This window comes from Cherax quadricarinatus, chromosome 34, assembly GCF_038502225.1.
Source record: "Cherax quadricarinatus isolate ZL_2023a chromosome 34, ASM3850222v1, whole genome shotgun sequence".
In the NCBI taxonomy this organism is placed as follows: Eukaryota; Metazoa; Arthropoda; class Malacostraca; order Decapoda; family Parastacidae; genus Cherax; species Cherax quadricarinatus.
The window spans coordinates 35,298,942-35,316,372 of NC_091325.1; the positions used below are offsets into that span (position 1 = coordinate 35,298,942).

Sequence of the window (17,431 nt, forward strand, 5' to 3'; positions counted from 1 at the left end):
ATATTACATTTACTGCTACAAGTAACGTTATATTACATTTACTGCTACAAGTAACGTTATATTACATTTACTGCGTCAAGTAACGTTATATTACATTTACTGCGTCAAGTAACGTTATATAATATATTTGGTTGATAAGATTCACACACACTTAAGCATTATGAAAATATTTCAAGATTATTATTCTTGGTGGCAGCGACACCACCTTTGTTAACAGTTGCCGGCTGAGAGCGATTTGTTCACTAGTGCTCCTTTGTTAACAGTTGCCGGCTGAGAGCGATTTGTTCACTAGTGCTCCTTTGTTAACAGTTGCCGGCTGAGAGCGATTTGTTCACTAGTGCTCCTTTGTTAACAGTTGCCGGCTGAGAGCGATTTGTTCACTTTGCTCACTAGTGCTCCTTTGTTAACAGTTGCCGGCTGAGAGCGATTTGCTCACTAGTGCTCCTTTGTTAACAGTTGCCGGCTGAGAGTGTTTTGTTCACAAGTGCTCCTTTGTTAACAGTTGCCGGCTGAGAGCGATTTGTTCACTAGTGCTCCTTTGTTAACAGTTGCCGGCTGAGAGCGATTTGTTCACTAGTGCTCCTTTGTTAACAGTTGCCGGCTGAGAGTGATTTGTTCACTAGTGCTCCTTTGTTAACAGTTGCCGGCTGAGAGCGATTTGTTCACTAGTGCTCCTTTGTTAACAGTTGCCGGCTGAGAGCGATTTGTTCACTAGTGCTCCTTTGTTAACAGTTGCCGGCTGAGAGTGTTTTGTTCACTAGTGCTCCTTTGTTAACAGTTGCCGGCTGAGAGCGATTTGCTCACTAGTGCTCCTTTGTTAACAGTTGCCGGCTGAGAGCGATTTGCTCACTAGTGCTCCTTTGTTAACAGTTGCCGGCTGAGAGTGTTTTGTTCACTAGTGCTCCTTTGTTAACAGTTGCCGGCTGAGAGCGATTTGCTCACTAGTGCTCCTTTGTTAACAGTTGCCGGCTGAGAGTGTTTTGTTCACTAGTGCTCCTTTGTTAACAGTTGCCGGCTGAGAGTGATTTGTTCACTAGTGCTCCTTTGTTAACAGTTGCCGGCTGAGAGTGATTTGTTCACTAGTGCTCCTTTGTTAACAGTTGCCGGCTGAGAGTGATTTGTTCACTAGTGCTCCTTTGTTAACAGTTGCCGGCTGAGAGTTGCGATTTTGTTCACTAGTGCTCCTTTGTTAACAGTTGCCGGCTGAGAGCGATTTGTTCACTAGTGCTCCTTTGTTAACAGTTGCCGGCTGAGAGCGATTTGTTCACTAGTGCTCCTTTGTTAACAGTTGCCGGCTGAGAGTGATTTGTTCACTAGTGCTCCTTTGTTAACAGTTGCCGGCTGAGAGTGATTTGTTCACTAGTGCTCCTTTGTTAACAGTTGCCGGCTGAGAGTGATTTGTTCACTAGTGCTCCTTTGTTAACAGTTGCCGGCTGAGAGTGATTTGTTCACTAGTGCTCCTTTGTTAACAGTTGCCGGCTGAGAGTGTTTTGTTCACTAGTGCTCCTTTGTTAACAGTTGCCGGCTGAGAGTGATTTGCTCACTAGCTGTTAACAGTTGCCGGATTTTTGTTAGTTGCCGGCTGAGAGTGATTTGTTCACTAGTGCTCCTTTGTTAACAGTTGCCGGCTGAGAGTGATTTGTTCACTAACAGTTGCTCCTTTGATAACAGTTGCCGGATGAGAGTGATTTGTTCACTAGTGCTCCTTTGTTAACAGTTGCCGGCTGAGAGTGATTTGTTCACTAGTGCTCCTTTGTTAACAGTTGCCGGCTGAGAGTGATTTGTTCACTAGTGCTCCTTTGTTAACAGTTGCCGGCTGAGAGTGATTTGTTCACTAGTGCTCCTTTGTTAACAGTTGCCGGCTGAGAGTGATTTGTTCACTAGTGCTCCTTTGTTAACAGTTGCCGGCTGAGAGTGATTTGTTCACTAGTGCTCCTTTGTTAACAGTTGCCGGCTGAGAGTGATTTGTTCACTAGTGCTCCTTTGTTAACAGTTGCCGGCTGAGAGTGTTTTGTTCACTTTGTTCACTAGTGCTCCTTTGATAACAGTTGCCGGATGAGAGTGATTTGTTCACTAGTGCTCCTTTGTTAACAGTTGCCGGCTGAGAGTGATTTGTTCACTAACAGTGCTGAGAGTGATTTGTTCACTTTGTTAACAGTTGCCGGCTGAGAGTGATTTGTTCACTAGTGCTCCTTTGTTAACAGTTGCCGGCTGAGAGTGATTTGTTCACTAGTGCTCCTTTGTTAACAGTTGCCGGCTGAGAGTGATTTGTTCACTAGTGCTCCTTTGTTAACAGTTGCCGGCTGAGAGTGATTTGTTCACTAGTGCTCCTTTGTTAACAGTTGCCGGCTGAGAGTGATTTGTTCACTAGTGCTCCTTTGTTAACAGTTGCCGGCTGAGAGTGTTTTGTTCACTAGTGCTCCTTTGTTAACAGTTGCCGGCTGAGAGTGATTTGTTCACTAGTGCTCCTTTGTTAACAGTTGCCGGCTGAGAGTGTTTTGTTCACTAGTTCTCCTTTGTTAACAGTTGCCGGCTGAAAGTGATTTGTTCACTAGTGCTCCTTTGTTAACAGTTGCCGGCTGAGAGTGATTTGTTCACTAGTGCTCCTTTGTTAACAGTTGCCGGCTGAGAGTGATTTGTTCATTAGTGCTCCTTTGTTAACAGTTGCCGGATGAGAGTGATTTGTTCACTAGTGCTCCTTTGTTAACAGTTGCCGGCTGAGAGTGATTTGTTCACTAGTGCTCCTTTGTTAACAGTTGCCGGATGAGAGTGATTTGTTCACTAGTGCTCCTTTGTTAACAGTTGCCGGCTGAGAGTGTTTTGTTCACTAGTGCTCCTTTGTTAACAGTTGCCGGCTGAGAGTGATTTGTTCACTAGTGCTCCTTTGTTAACAGTTGCCGGCTGAGAGTGATTTGTTCACTAGTGCTCCTTTGTTAACAGTTGCCGGCTGAGAGTGTTTTGTTCACTAGTGCTCCTTTGTTAACAGTTGCCGGCTGAGAGTGATTTGTTCACTAGTGCTCCTTTGTTAACAGTTGCCGGCTGAGAGTGATTTGTTCACTAGTGCTCCTTTGTTAACAGTTGCCGGCTGAGAGTGTTTTGTTCACTAGTGCTCCTTTGTTAACAGTTGCCGGCTGAGAGTGATTTGTTCACTAGTGCTCCTTTGTTAACAGTTGCCGGCTGAGAGTGATTTGTTCACTAGTGCTCCTTTGTTAACAGTTGCCGGCTGAGAGTGATTTGTTCACTAGTGCTCCTTTGTTAACAGTTGCCGGCTGAGAGTGTTTTGTTCACTAGTGCTCCTTTGTTAACAGTTGCCGGCTGAGAGTGATTTGTTCACTAGTGCTCCTTTGTTAACAGTTGCCGGCTGAGAGTGTTTTGTTCACTAGTGCTCCTTTGTTAACAGTTGCCGGCTGAGAGTGTTTTGTTCACTAGTGCTCCTTTGTTAACAGTTGCCGGCTGAGAGTGATTTGTTCACTAGTGCTCCTTTGTTAACAGTTGCCGGCTGAGAGTGTTTTGTTCACTAGTGCTCCTTTGTTAACAGTTGCCGGCTGAGAGTGTTTTGTTCACTAGTGCTCCTTTGTTAACAGTTGCCGGCTGAGAGTGATTTGTTCACTAGTGCTCCTTTGTTAACAGTTGCCGGCTGAGAGTGATTTGTTCACTAGTGCTCCTTTGTTAACAGTTGCCGGCTGAGAGTGATTTGTTCACTAGTGCTCCTTTGTTAACAGTTGCCGGCTGAGAGTGTTTTGTTCACTAGTGCTCCTTTGTTAACAGTTGCCGGCTGAGAGTGTTTTGTTCACTAGTGCTCCTTTGTTAACAGTTGCCGGCTGAGAGTGTTTTGTTCACTAGTGCTCCTTTGTTAACAGTTGCCGGCTGAGAGTGTTTTGTTCACTAGTGCTCCTTTGTTAACAGTTGCCGGCTGAGAGTGTTTTGTTCACTAGTGCTCCTTTGTTAACAGTTGCCGGCTGAGAGTGTTTTGTTCACTAGTGCTCCTTTGTTAACAGTTGCCGGCTGAGAGTGTTTTGTTCACTAGTGCTCCTTTGTTAACAGTTGCCGGCTGAGAGTGATTTGTTCACTTGTGCTCCTTTGTTAACAGTTGCCGGCTGAGAGTGATTTTTCACTAGTTCACTAGTTCTCCTTTGTTAACAGTTGACGGCTGAGAGTGATTTGTTCACTAGTGCTCCTTTGTTAACAGTTGCCGGCTGAGAGCGATTTGTTCACTAGTGCTCCTTTGTTAACAGTTGCCGGCTGAGAGTGTTTTGTTCACTAGTGCTCCTTTGTTAACAGTTGCCGGCTGAGAGTGATTTGTTCACTAGTGCTCCTTTGTTAACAGTTGCCGGATGAGAGTGATTTGTTCACTAGTGCTCCTTTGTTAACAGTTGCCGGCTGAGAGTGTTTTGTTCACTATTGCTCCTTTGATAACAGTTGCCGGATGAGAGTGATTTGTTCACTAGTGCTCCTTTGTTAACAGTTGCCGGCTGAGAGTGATTTGTTCACTAGTGCTCCTTTGTTAACAGTTGCCGGCTGAGAGTGTTTTGTTCACTAGTGCTCCTTTGTTAACAGTTGCCAGCTGAGAGTGTTTTGTTCACTAGTGCTCCTTTGTTAACAGTTGCCGGCTGAGAGTGATTTGTTCACTAGTGCTCCTTTGTTAACAGTTGCCGGCTGAGAGTGTTTTGTTCACTAGTGCTCCTTTGTTAACAGTTGCCGGCTGAGAGTGTTTTGTTCACTAGTGCTCCTTTGTTAACAGTTGCCGGCTGAGAGTGATTTGTTCACTAGTGCTCCTTTGTTAACAGTTGCCGGCTGAGAGTGATTTGTTCACTAGTGCTCCTTTGTTAACAGTTGCCGGCTGAGAGTGTTTTGTTCACTAGTGCTCCTTTGTTAACAGTTGCCGGCTGAGAGTGTTTTGTTCACTAGTGCTCCTTTGTTAACAGTTGCCGGCTGAGAGTGTTTTGTTCACTAGTGCTCCTTTGTTAACAGTTGCCGGCTGAGAGTGTTTTGTTCACTAGTGCTCCTTTGTTAACAGTTGCCGGCTGAGAGTGTTTTGTTCACTAGTGCTCCTTTGTTAACAGTTGCCGGCTGAGAGTGTTTTGTTCACTAGTGCTCCTTTGTTAACAGTTGCCGGCTGAGAGTGTTTTGTTCACTAGTGCTCCTTTGTTAACAGTTGCCGGCTGAGAGTGTTTTGTTCACTAGTGCTCCTTTGTTAACAGATGCCGGCTGAGAGTGTTTTGTTCACTAGTGCTCCTTTGTTAACAGTTGCCGGCTGAGAGTGTTTTGTTCACTAGTGCTCCTTTGTTAACAGATGCCGGCTGAGAGTGATTTGTTCACTAGTGCTCCTTTGTTAACAGTTGCCGGCTGAGAGTGTTTTGTTCACTAGTGCTCCTTTGTTAACAGTTGCCGGCTGAGAGTGTTTTGTTCACTTGTGCTCCTTTGTTAACAGTTGCCGGCTGAGAGTGTTTTGTTCACTAGTGCCTTTGTTAACAGTTGCCGGCTGAGAGTGTTTTGTTCACTTGTGCTCCTTTGTTAACAGTTGCCGGCTGAGAGTGTTTTGTTCACTTGTGCTCCTTTGTTAACAGTTGCCGGCTGAGAGTGTTTTGTTCACTAGTGCTCCTTTGTTAACAGTTGCCGGCTGAGAGTGTTTTGTTCACTTGTGCTCCTTTGTTAACAGTTGCCGGCTGAGAGTGATTTGTTCACTAGTGCTCCTTTGTTAACAGTTGCCGGCTGAGAGTGTTTTGTTCACTAGTGCTCCTTTGTTAACAGTTGCCGGCTGAGAGTGTTTTGTTCACTTGTGCTGTGCTGATGTAGAAGTTCTACCAACCCTTAATTAATTATTGTTAACAATCCTGAAGAATATATGAGGTTTAAACTAGAGTTGTGTCTGTGAATATATTTTGACAAATTTTTTAAAGTTTTTCTACCATCGTATTGCGGCCTGATGCCAGACTTTCATGTTGACTGCATGATCAACCAAACTGTTACCGCTAGTGACACACCAGCCATTTAGTTATATACAAGATAACCTGGCACTTGTTTATACTCAGCGTCCAGAATTTTCAACCTTCATTCAGGTAATTTTCTGACTTCTGTTTGTCATTCTTGAAGCTTGAAGTTTGTTTTCCCACATAAAATTATACACGTAATTATTTTGTTCTGTGTTAATTAGTGTAAAAGTATAATGCTTGGCAATTACGACACTCACTTTCAGTAATTAATATCCGAGAGGCCAGTTGTGTCTATAAAGGCTAAACATAAAATAAGAGAATAAATGTTATTTAAAAATAATTCCATATTTGGGTAAGCTAATTATTTCGTGAGAGAAAACAAATTTTTGATTTGCAATATTTCCAAATCAACTGAACCACAAATACATGTAAAAAAAACGAACACAAAATTTGTGATAAAAATAAATTAAAAATATATAAGTTTATATGTCTGGTTTGCTCGATTTTGCAAAAAACTTGTGACGAAAGTGACGATTAGTAACAGAAATGACACGTGTGGAAGAGCGCTTTGGAGAGCGCGCTTATGTGGTCTCCCAGTGCTGAAGAATGTGACACTTGTATAATAACATTTAGGAATATTTTCTTGTGGAAACATTTTGGCAGCCAGTGTCTTCTTCAGTCCAACATAGAGAAGACTGGTGGAAGATGAGGAGTTTGAGGTAATCAGTCCCTCAGCCTAGAGTCAATGTGTTCAGTCCGTCCATCTTAAGAAAAGTACAGCAGATTTATCTGGTAAGAACTGTCAGGAAACAGACGTTTCCTGACGTGGGTTTTGGTCAAATGATGACCCACAAGTGGAGCTTTTGGTCATCTGACCGAGGACTTCCGCTGGCTTACCCCTCCACCTCTTTAAAAATTATGGTCATAGTTATAACTATTTAATATAGCTGGTTCGTGGAGAAGCGACTTATATACTAGTGAGGTGAAGCAGCAGCAGCAGGCGGAGTTACCGCTGGTGGAAGTAGTCACCACTAGTGGAAGTAGTCACCAGTATTGTAAGTAGTCACCACTAGTGGAAGTAGTCACCAGTAGTGTAAGTAGTCACCACTAGTGGAAGTAGACACCAGTAGTGGAAGTAGTCACCACTAGTGGAAGTAGTCACCAGAAGTGGAAGTAGTCACCACTAGTGGAAGTAGTCACCACTAGTGGAAGTAGTAACCACTAGTGGAAGTAGTCACCATTAGTGGAAGTAGTCACCACTAGTGGAAGTAGTCACCACTAGTGGAAGTAGTCACCACTAGTGGAAGTAGTCACCACTAGTGGAAGTAGTCACCACTAGTGGAAGTAGTCACCACTAGTGGAAGTAGTCACCACTAGTGGAAGTAGTCACCACTAGTGGAAGTAGTCACCACTAGTGGAAGTAGACACCAGTAGTGGAAGTAGTCACCACTAGTGGAAGTAGTCACCAGAAGTGGAAGTAGTCACCACTAGTGGAAGTAGTCACCACTAGTGGAAGTAGTCACCACTAGTGGAAGTAGTCACCACTAGTGGAAGTAGTCACCACTAGTGGAAGTAGTCACCACTAGTGGAAGTAGTCACCACTAGTGGAAGTAGTCACCACTAGTGGAAGTAGTCACCACTAGTGGAAGTAGTCACCAGAAGTGGAAGTAGTCACCACTAGTGGAAGTAGTCACCACTAGTGGAAGTAGTCACCACTAGTGGAAGTAGTCACCACTAGTGGAAGTAGTCACCACTAGTGGAAGTAGTCACCACTAGTGGAAGTAGTCACCACTAGTGGAAGTAGTCACCACTAGTGGAAGTAGTCACCACTAGTGGAAGTAGACACCACTAGTGGAAGTAGTCACCACTAGTGGAAGTAGTCACCACTAGTGGAAGTAGTCACCACTAGTGGAAGTAGTCATGGGGCATCTACAAACACAGAATAACTGGAACTAAAAAAAATGGAACTTCTCTATACAGCAGTCTGAAGAAATGTCGAAATCTCCTGAACAGTATCACGTGGTTCCAGGTCCTCCAATATAATTCGCCTAAAAATGTAAAAATTGTGTCGTAGTTCAATCAATGATGATTCAAAGTGTCCAGCCTTTTATAAGATGGGAGCGAGCATATAAAGAATTATGAACACCACTCAGAATGTCCAATTTATAAGAATACAACCATCAGTTACTCCTTAGTGACAGCCTGGGAAGCACAGTGGCGAGATATGTCGAGACTGTATTACCAATTAGCAGCCATGTTGAACTGGGATCAAGTCCAGTGGTGGGGTCATTATAACCTCAGACACTAAGTCCAACCAACAAGCTCCCAGCAAAGCAACAAGCAACTTATCATAGTTTTTGTCTGCAACTGTACAAAGTCTCTAACCGAGGAAAAAACAAAATACCTGGGTGGCCTAGCTGAGTGGCAGCTTCGTCTCGGTTGTCCGACCCCAAATATCTAACTGCTTCCGGACTTCCTTCTGAGACATCTTAAATGGAAAAATGTAGCAAAGACTGGAAGTGAAAAGAGTCCCGGAAGCTAGTTCGAGGAATTCTCGGACAACAAAATTATTAAAACTGTGCAATAAGTTCACTTTTAGCCAGCATACTGCTAAACCGTTCAGACTCGACAACACTCTAGACCTTATATTTAAGAACAATGAGGCCCTGCTCCGAGACATAAGATGCCCTAGAGCAGGATGTAGTGAACTAGACTATAAGATATAGTGAATTAAGACATAAAATGTCAAAGACTGAAATCTCAGTCTACAACATCAAAGAGGTTGAGACCTGCGTGTACAATAGCCTGGAACAAGGAAACACGATCAGCCATGATGGCGAATTAAACAAATTTAATTTCAACAAGAACGTCAAATAAATCGTGAACTGAGTGGAATACGCTGGGAAGACGATATGATAAATGTGAATTTAAATCAATGCATCAGGAGGATGTGGTTATTGGCACTCGAAGAATGCGATCGATACATTCCTCTAAAGCAAAAGAGAAGATACAAACTCTGGAGAGACACTCTTTACAGGCGAAGACGACGGATAACAAGAACGTTAAACTCTATGAAGAATGACAGAAATCTCTGGTTAGGGAAATGGAGAACATCGAGAATAAACTGACTGTATCCTACATTATACAGGAGAGACAGAGGAAGCAGACAGCCATAAATCTGAATCCCAAATACTGCTGATACGCAAAACCCAGAGTGAAAAATGTAGCCAAGCATCGAGCCTTTACTTTAAGGAGACAAAACAAACACTGATAAGAATAAGGAAAAAGAGTTAAATACTTATCACAGCATGACTCCGTGTTTAGTGAACCACTCATTTAGCTACAGATCGAAGATTAATGAGTTTTAATGAGTCAGATGGAAAACACCGCTGATATCAAAATTTTAGACATACCTCTATCCCCAATTGACTTGGAAAAACCCATCGAAGCATGCCAATATAATCTGCCCTTGGCACAGATTCCTGGAACTTTATAACTGTGAAAAATTACAAGAAACCACTATTTCGAGTCTTGAGTATTCTATAGAGGAGTCTGGACACCGGTGTCATCCCAGTTATTTAAAAAAAAAAAAACGATATTCCCCTTCTTCACAAATGTGGAATGGGAGACAATCGACCATTACCTCTTACTTTACAGTTATCAAACTCTTTGAATGGGTCCTAAGAAGCAAGATTGTCAGTCACAGGAATTCGCAACAACTGAACAATCTAGGGTAACATGAGTAAACAGTCAGCTTCTGCCTTTCACAATTGCTAGGTTATGACATGTTCTTGCATGCACTGGAAGATTAAATGCTGATGTAGTGAACGCCGATTTTGGAAAATCCTTCGACAAGTACGACCATGGAATGATAGCTCACACAATGCGTGTAAAAGGAATAACTAATTAAGAACATAAGAAGCAACACTGCAGCAGACCTACTGGCCCATGCGAGACAGGTCCAAGTCACCTACTAGCCTACTCACTCACTCTATCAGACACTGCAGCACAATGGTATCTTGGTACAGAAGAGAAAACACCTTAGACACATTTTAATACTAGCCTACTGACCCTAGCTAGTCAGGTCAAACTCACACCCGCCCACACCCACTCATGCATTTATCTAACCTAATTTTAAAATTACACGATGTTTTAACGTCAATGACGGTACTCGGGAGTTTGTTCCACTCATCCACAACTCTATTACCCAACCAGTGCTTTCCTATATCTTTCTGAATCTAATTTTTTCCAACTTAAAACCATCATTACGGGTCAAGTTTTGGCTAGATATTTTTAACACGCTATTTACGTTCCCTTTATTTATTCCTGTTTTCCATTTATACACCTCGATCATATCCCCCTAATTCTTCGCCTTTCTAGATAGTGCAGATTCAGGGCCATCAGTCTATCCTCATAGGGAAGATTTCTGATACCTAGGATCAACTTTGTCATCCTCCTTTGTACGTTTTCCAGAGCATTTATGTCCATTATGTAATACGGTGATCAGACCTGTGCATCATAATATAACTGAGGGCCCAAAATGCCCCGGCATGATAGTGGCTATCTTTGTACTTAGCAAATCAAAATTGTATTTACACATTGTAACCTTTACAAAGAAATAAACTTTATCTTATTTATCTTATCTATTTAGAGTTGAAGAACAACCTGAGGAATTCTGTTATTTATGCTCCTTGATATGAAACTTAGAATTCTGTTCACATTATTGCAAAAACTTAAGCACTGTTGTCTTGGTTTTAGAATACTGTTAACCAGAACTCATAAGTTTTTGTCATCAGTAATGCTAAGATCTACATTATTTAGTTTATTTGTGGTATGGTTATTTTCCTGTCCAACACTTACAACTTTGCATTTGTTTATATTAAACTTCATCTGCCACTTCTCTGACTACTGTCATCGAAAAACTTCCTTATGTCGCAATTTATTCCCTAATCTATGTCGTTTTATGAAATTGTGAACAACAGAGGGCCCAACACTGACCCCTGTGGAACACCGCTTGTGACGCACCTCCCTCTCTGATTTCTCCCCATTTATGCAAACTCTCTGCTGCCTATCAGTCAACCATGCCTCTATCCAGGGAAAAAATTATCCTTCTATTCCGTGTGCTTTAATTTTCCTCAATAGTCTCTGAAGTCCATATACATAATATCATATTCGTTACCATGATCTACCTCCTCAAACACATTAGCGAAAAAACTTAGTAAATTCATAAGACAGGAACGCCCCTTTGTAAAACCGTGCTGAGATTCATTAATCAATATATACCTTTCAAGATGGCTACGAATTGCTTTGGCAATTACTGTTTCCATAAATTTTCCCTTCATGGAGGTTAGGCTTATTGGTCTATAGTTTGAAGCTAAGGACCTGTCACCTACTTTGTAAATAGGCATCACATTTTCTATTTATCTGGCACTATGCCAATTTGTTGTGATATGTTGTAAAGATTAGCCAAAGGTTTGCTAAGTTCCTTTTTACATTCCTTCAAAGCACTTGCATACAGTTTACAGGGCCCGGGGATTTGTTAGGCTTTAATTTATCTATTTGTTTAAGGACCACGTAACTTGTGATACAAATTGTGCATAGTTTATTATCGTCCTGCTCTACATAATTTATTATTTCTGGAATTTCTTTAGTATCTTCCTGTGTAAAAACTGAGGAAGCAAGTGTTAAAAATTCAACACATTTCCTTATCACTGTCAAGGAGCTGACCTGAGTAACTTTAGAGTGGGCCTATCTTGTCCTTAATCTTACTTCTGTATACCTGAAAGAATCCTTTTGGCATAGTCGTCGATTCCCTTGCGACTTTAACCTCATAATCTCTTTTTGCTTTTCTTATTCCACTTTTTCTTTCTTTAACTGAATATACTGATTTCTTAACTTCCCCTCTTCTCTTTTAATTCCCTTATACATGCCTTTCTTCAGGCCAACGAGACGTTTTAATCTGTTGTTTAACCATTTTGGATCATTTTTGTTTGATATAATTTCCCTATTTGGAACATAAGTTGTCTGAGCAGCTAGAACTATACTTGGGAAAATGTCATATTGTAACTATCACCACCTACCTGACCCATAAACCATACCACGGGCGGGGATAGAACCCGCGATCAGAGAGTCTCAAAACGCCAGACCGTCGCATTAGCCACTGAACCAGCTAGCCAGTGGTATGGTTTGTTTACAAACGTGTAATTACGATTTCGTGAGTCATACCTGACCCATAGTTCAGCCCATCCAGGTAATTTCCCAGTCCTATGAAACCAGTCAAGCGGAAGGCAGGGACAGAGACTTGACTGCAGTTATGAGGGTAATTTCATGATATATTAAAAGTGAGTGACTTGTGATCACTTTCCCAGTCTCATTGTAACCTCGAGATTATTAATTAGTTATTTCCTGCTGGCAAGAATCAAGTCAAACATGTTATTTCTTCTAGTTGGTTGTGTCACAAACTGTTTTAAAAAACAATCCTGAATCATATCAAAAGAGTCACTTGACTCAAAATTTCCTGACAAACTGCTCCAGTCAATTCTTCTAAACTTAAAAGCTCCCATTAGCACAGCATTTTCATATGTAGATGCCTCACAAATTTTGTTCAATTGAATTTTAGTGCATTCCCTATCAAGGTTTGTGGTCCTGAAAATCACACCTAAAATTAGTTTTTCACAGCCCTAGGGAAGCTGTATCCACACAGATTCAGAACAGATTCAGTGGCCAACACTTCTAGTTTTATATCTTGTCTAACGCAACAATTTAAATTATCTCTGCCATACATTACCACTCCACCAACCTTCCTGTTGTCCCTATTAGAGTGGAATAATTTATAGCCTTTTATGTGGTATTCAGAAGGCATTTCTTTATCTTGCAGATTGAACCAGGTCTCCATTATAGCAATAATATCTATGCTTCCTGCACTGGCCATTAATCTTAGCTCATCTATTTTATTTCTTACACTCCTACTAATAGTATAGTAAACCTTAAGGGAGCTAGTTATCGCCGCCCTCTACTGTCTCCCTTTGTTTGCTGATCAGTTCCACTGTCTTTTTATGTAACTTCATGATGAATAAGGTCTTTTAAACATATCTCTGAGGTATTCTGTTAATATATACTGTTTTCAACTCACATGCTGCAGCCTGTTTGTTTCCCACACACACTCATACCTCTATCTTCTATCAGTTTAAAATCCTAGACCAGTCAGCAGTGGATCTCTCGTACCCCATCCCTTGCATACAAAGCACGTTTGCCATAGAAGTTGTCCCAGTTCTCAATAAATGGGATTGCAAATTCCTTGCAGTAGTACCTGTCTAGCCAGATATTCACACCAATTGCCTTAGACAGCCATTCATTGCCCACTCCCCTTCTAGGCGAGATTCTACATATGACTGGCATCCCTCCCTTAGACCTAATTAAATCTATAGTTGACCTGTACTTATCTAGCAGCTCTTCTCACCTACCCTTCCCAATAACATTTCCACCAGCACTGAGACAGATAATAGGCTTGTTCCTATTACCTAAGATGATATTATCCAACCTGCTGACTATGTCACCAACACCAACTGCATGGAAACACACACTCTGTCTCACCTTCTTGTCTCTATTACAGAAAACACTGGCCATATAACTTACCTGGGAGTCACCAATCACAAGAATGTGCTTACCTCTATTAACAGAGGAAGTAGTACCTTTAACTTCACTAACCACTGAAGTACACTCATCCTGGAGAACAGAGAAGCAATTCCCTAACTTCAGATCTTCTCTCTTAGCTTTCCTTATTTTGATGCTCCTCCCATTACTGGGAACCACTTTCCACTTGCAGAAGGTGCTGGACTGCTCCTCACTGCTGGTAGCTTTTTCGTCCTCACCACCTTCAACTACCTCACAGCGAGTGCCAGACTTCTCCTCACTGCTGGTTGACTCATTCCCCTCACCCAATCCAGCCACTTCAAACTCACTCCCAAACCCATTCAGGCGAACCTGCAGCCTCCCTATTTACTCCTAGATTTTAAAACACTACAGAAGCAAGCCATGGCTTTATAACCCTCCACACTAACCCCCAAAGCATCCCAGTACAGTATGGCCACTTATGATCACTGACCAGAGGATACTTCTTAATAAATAGATAAATTAGACACATGTGGAACACTTGGATATCTTTAATGAGGAAACGTTTCGCCACCCAGTAGCTTCATCAGTCCATACGAAGGAGAATGGTGAAGAAGAGGAGGGGTTTGAGGTAATCAGTTCCTCAGCCTTGAGTCGGTGCAATCAGTCCATCAATCTTGAAAAGAATACAGCAAATGTACGAAGAAGTGGCTTACATATTGCAGGCAGGCGAGGTGCAGCAGTCGTAGGTGGTGTCACATTTGACATATCCATCTCACCTGCCTACAGTATATAAGCCACCACTTCTTCGCACATATGCTGTATTCTTTTCAAGATTGATGGACTGATTACACCGACTCAAGGCTGAGGGACTGATTACCTCAAACTCCTCCTCTTCTTCATCATTCTCCTTTGTATGGACTAATGAAGCCAATGTGTTGCGAAACGTTTCTTGCACATGTTGCACATGTGTCTAATTGATCAATTTGACGGTTCTCTGAACCACTCATCTACATTAATAAATAGAACAAAGGGAGTAGTAGTATATAAAACGCCACATTCTGTTTCTCATACTCCTAAATAGCATTGTATCTTCCTTTGCTGTTGGAACCATAATGTCTATATGAGTGACGGTGTCCATCCAAGTTACACCGAATCTTCTAAAGGATAGAAATCAAGTCTTTCAGAAGGCCTCGGACAACAATATGATGTTCAACGACGAAACGCTTCAGTTGCTCAGAGATGGAAGAAGAAAATAAAGACTGAAATTGAGTACAGCTCCTTGTACGAGGCTTCGGAGTCGGATGTCAGCTATCTCACTCAAGAATTACAACTATGTTGCTAGTGTACTGCAAACACAGTGATAAAGTGGACAGCTAAAACGTTCTTCATAGCGACTCTGAGCCAATGAAAATACTTTTCAAGTCACTTTTTGTCTCCAGGCAGGAATACTGCTATATACTAACGTCTCCCTTCAAGGCACACTAGACTGCAGAGCTACAAAACAGAGAACTATCACTGGCCCTATAAATTCAAACAGACATTTATCTTTAACTGTATTCTTTGGGAAGTAGGCGAGAAAAGAACATTATGCATTATACCTGGAAAATGATAGAGGGACTGATCTCAAATCTGCATAGTGAAATCACTCCTATGAATACAAGAGACCTGACAGACGATGCAGAGTGCTTCCAATAAAGAGCAGAGGCGCCACAAGTACAATGAGAGACAGTGAGTGTCAGGAGATTCTCGAATTTTCAACGCCCTCCCTTCGAGCATACAGAGAATTACCAACAAATCTCTGGCTTCCTTCAAGAGGGAACCTGACCAGCCGGGCTAGTGTAAGTTCTCTGGAATGCATTCGACCAGAATAGCAACTTGGTTGATCAGGCTTTCATACACGGAAGCCTGATCTAGGACTGGACCGCGGGGCGCTGACCCCCAGAAGTGATACATACGTATTCTTCAGGTAATGCTTTTAGAAGAAAAGAAAAGAATTGTCTTGTGTAAAGCCTATGTTAGGTTAGTCATAATAAGGAAGTGTGAGCAGTTGTACAGTCAACACTAACACATACCTTTATTGAATGTGAAGGATATTTAATGTTGTTGTAGATCCATGTTATTAGTACTCGTGATCCCCTGGGTGTTCTCACACTTATGTTTTGGATGGTATTGGTTCACTTTCTGGAGCGTAACTGAGGCGCTGCGACATTACTATCTCTCTTTAAATAGGCAAGCGTTCAAACAAAAAATATTTTAATTTTAATATGTTGCAAAGTTTATGAAGCTAACGATTACATATGTACTATTGTTCAAATGATTCATGGTTATGAGCCTTAACACATACACGTATCACACATGTATACACAACTAATAATGCTTCCTTACCAAGGGAGATTCAAAATTATAAATCTTTCAGTTATATAAATAAGAGAAGCAGCTCAAAGTACATTTCCACAGTTTCTTACTTTTATAAGAGCCAAAAATAACACTCATTTGTCTTCGCTGGTTCGCTTGAGTTTTATATTTGACCAAGTTATTGTAATAACCTGAGGGAGACCAGTTTAGAAGTAGAGCTCTACGGGTAGAGAGAGAGAGCAAGCAGCGCGCTTACCCTCATCCCACACTAGGTACCGTGCCACTGACGCCACGCAACACACCTCGCTCACCCTCACCCCACACTATGTACCGTGCTACTGACGCCGCGCCACACACCTCCTCTCTCCAGAATCACCACTAACACTCACACCTGAAGCCCAGTTTTCACCTTTTCCAAAATTTTTCTCCATCCTTTACATATATCTTCTAGATGTTCTTCCATCACACCATGATGCCTTCGTTCTACATTCTAACATGCACTTGTGTGCACTTAAGAATCAAAATTACTTTATGTATCTGAAATTATTTAATTTCTAAGGGTGTTGGACACTTGTAATGAGATTTGTTTACTAAGTTCAGTTACCTTGCCTAGTTGAAAATTATTAATATTATTACAATCTATGAAGGCAAAGAAGGGAATGTATGAGAGTATAGTAGTACCAACACTCTTACATGAGTGTGAAGCTTGGGTTGTGAATGCTGCAGCGAGGAGGCGGTTGGAGGCAGTGGAGATGTCCTGTCTAAGGGCAATGTGTGGTGTAAATATGCAGAAAATTCGGAGTGTGGAAATTAGGAGAAGGTGTGGAGTTAATAAAAGTATTAGTCAGAGGGCTGAAGTGGGTTTGTTAAGGTAGTTTGGTCATTTAGAGAGAATGGATCAAAGTAGAATGAAATAGAGAGCGTTTAAATCTGTAGGGAAAGGAAGGAGGGGTAGGGGTTGTCCTCGAAAAGGTTGGAGGGAGGGGGTAAAGGAGGTTTTGTGGGCGAGGAGCTTGGACTTCCAGCAAGCGTGCGTGAGCGTCTTAGAAAGCAGTGAATACAGACGAATGATATTTGGGACCTGACGATCTGTTGGAGTGTGAGCAGGGTAATATTTAGTGAAGGAATTCAGGTAAACCGGTTATTTTTATATAGCCGGACTTGAGTCCTGGAAATGGGAAGTACAATGCCTGCACTCACAAGGAGGGGTTTAGGATATTGGCAGTTTGAAGGGATATATTGTGTATCTTTATACATATATACTTCTAAACTGCTGTATTCTGGGCACCTCTGCAAAAACAGTGATTATGTGTGAGTGGTTAAAGTGTTGAATGATGAAAGTGTTTTCTTTCTGGGGATTTTCTTTCTTTTTTGGGTCACCCTGCCTCAGTGGGAGACGGTCGACTTGTTAAAAAAAAAATCATACCTAAGCGCTAAAACCGCAAGGGTCAAACAGCGCTGGCCCAGTTGAAAAGAAACTTTATCTTATATAAGTGAACAGGTTTGGGACCTGACTGGTAACTGTAACT

The 17,431-nt window shown here is 41.8% G+C and overlaps 1 protein-coding gene across 1 annotated transcript in view; it reads right to left on the reverse strand.

Moving 5' to 3' along the window:
• LOC138850987 (zwei Ig domain protein zig-8-like) overlaps positions 1 to 16,217 on the reverse strand; it is a 180,543-nt gene extending 164,326 nt beyond the window's left edge. The window contains exon 1 of the mRNA XM_070091269.1: positions 15,620 to 16,217. The gene's annotated coding sequence lies outside the window, so the exon portion shown is untranslated. The remainder of the gene's footprint in view (positions 1 to 15,619) is intronic.
• Positions 16,218 to 17,431: the final 1,214 nt, after the last annotated feature.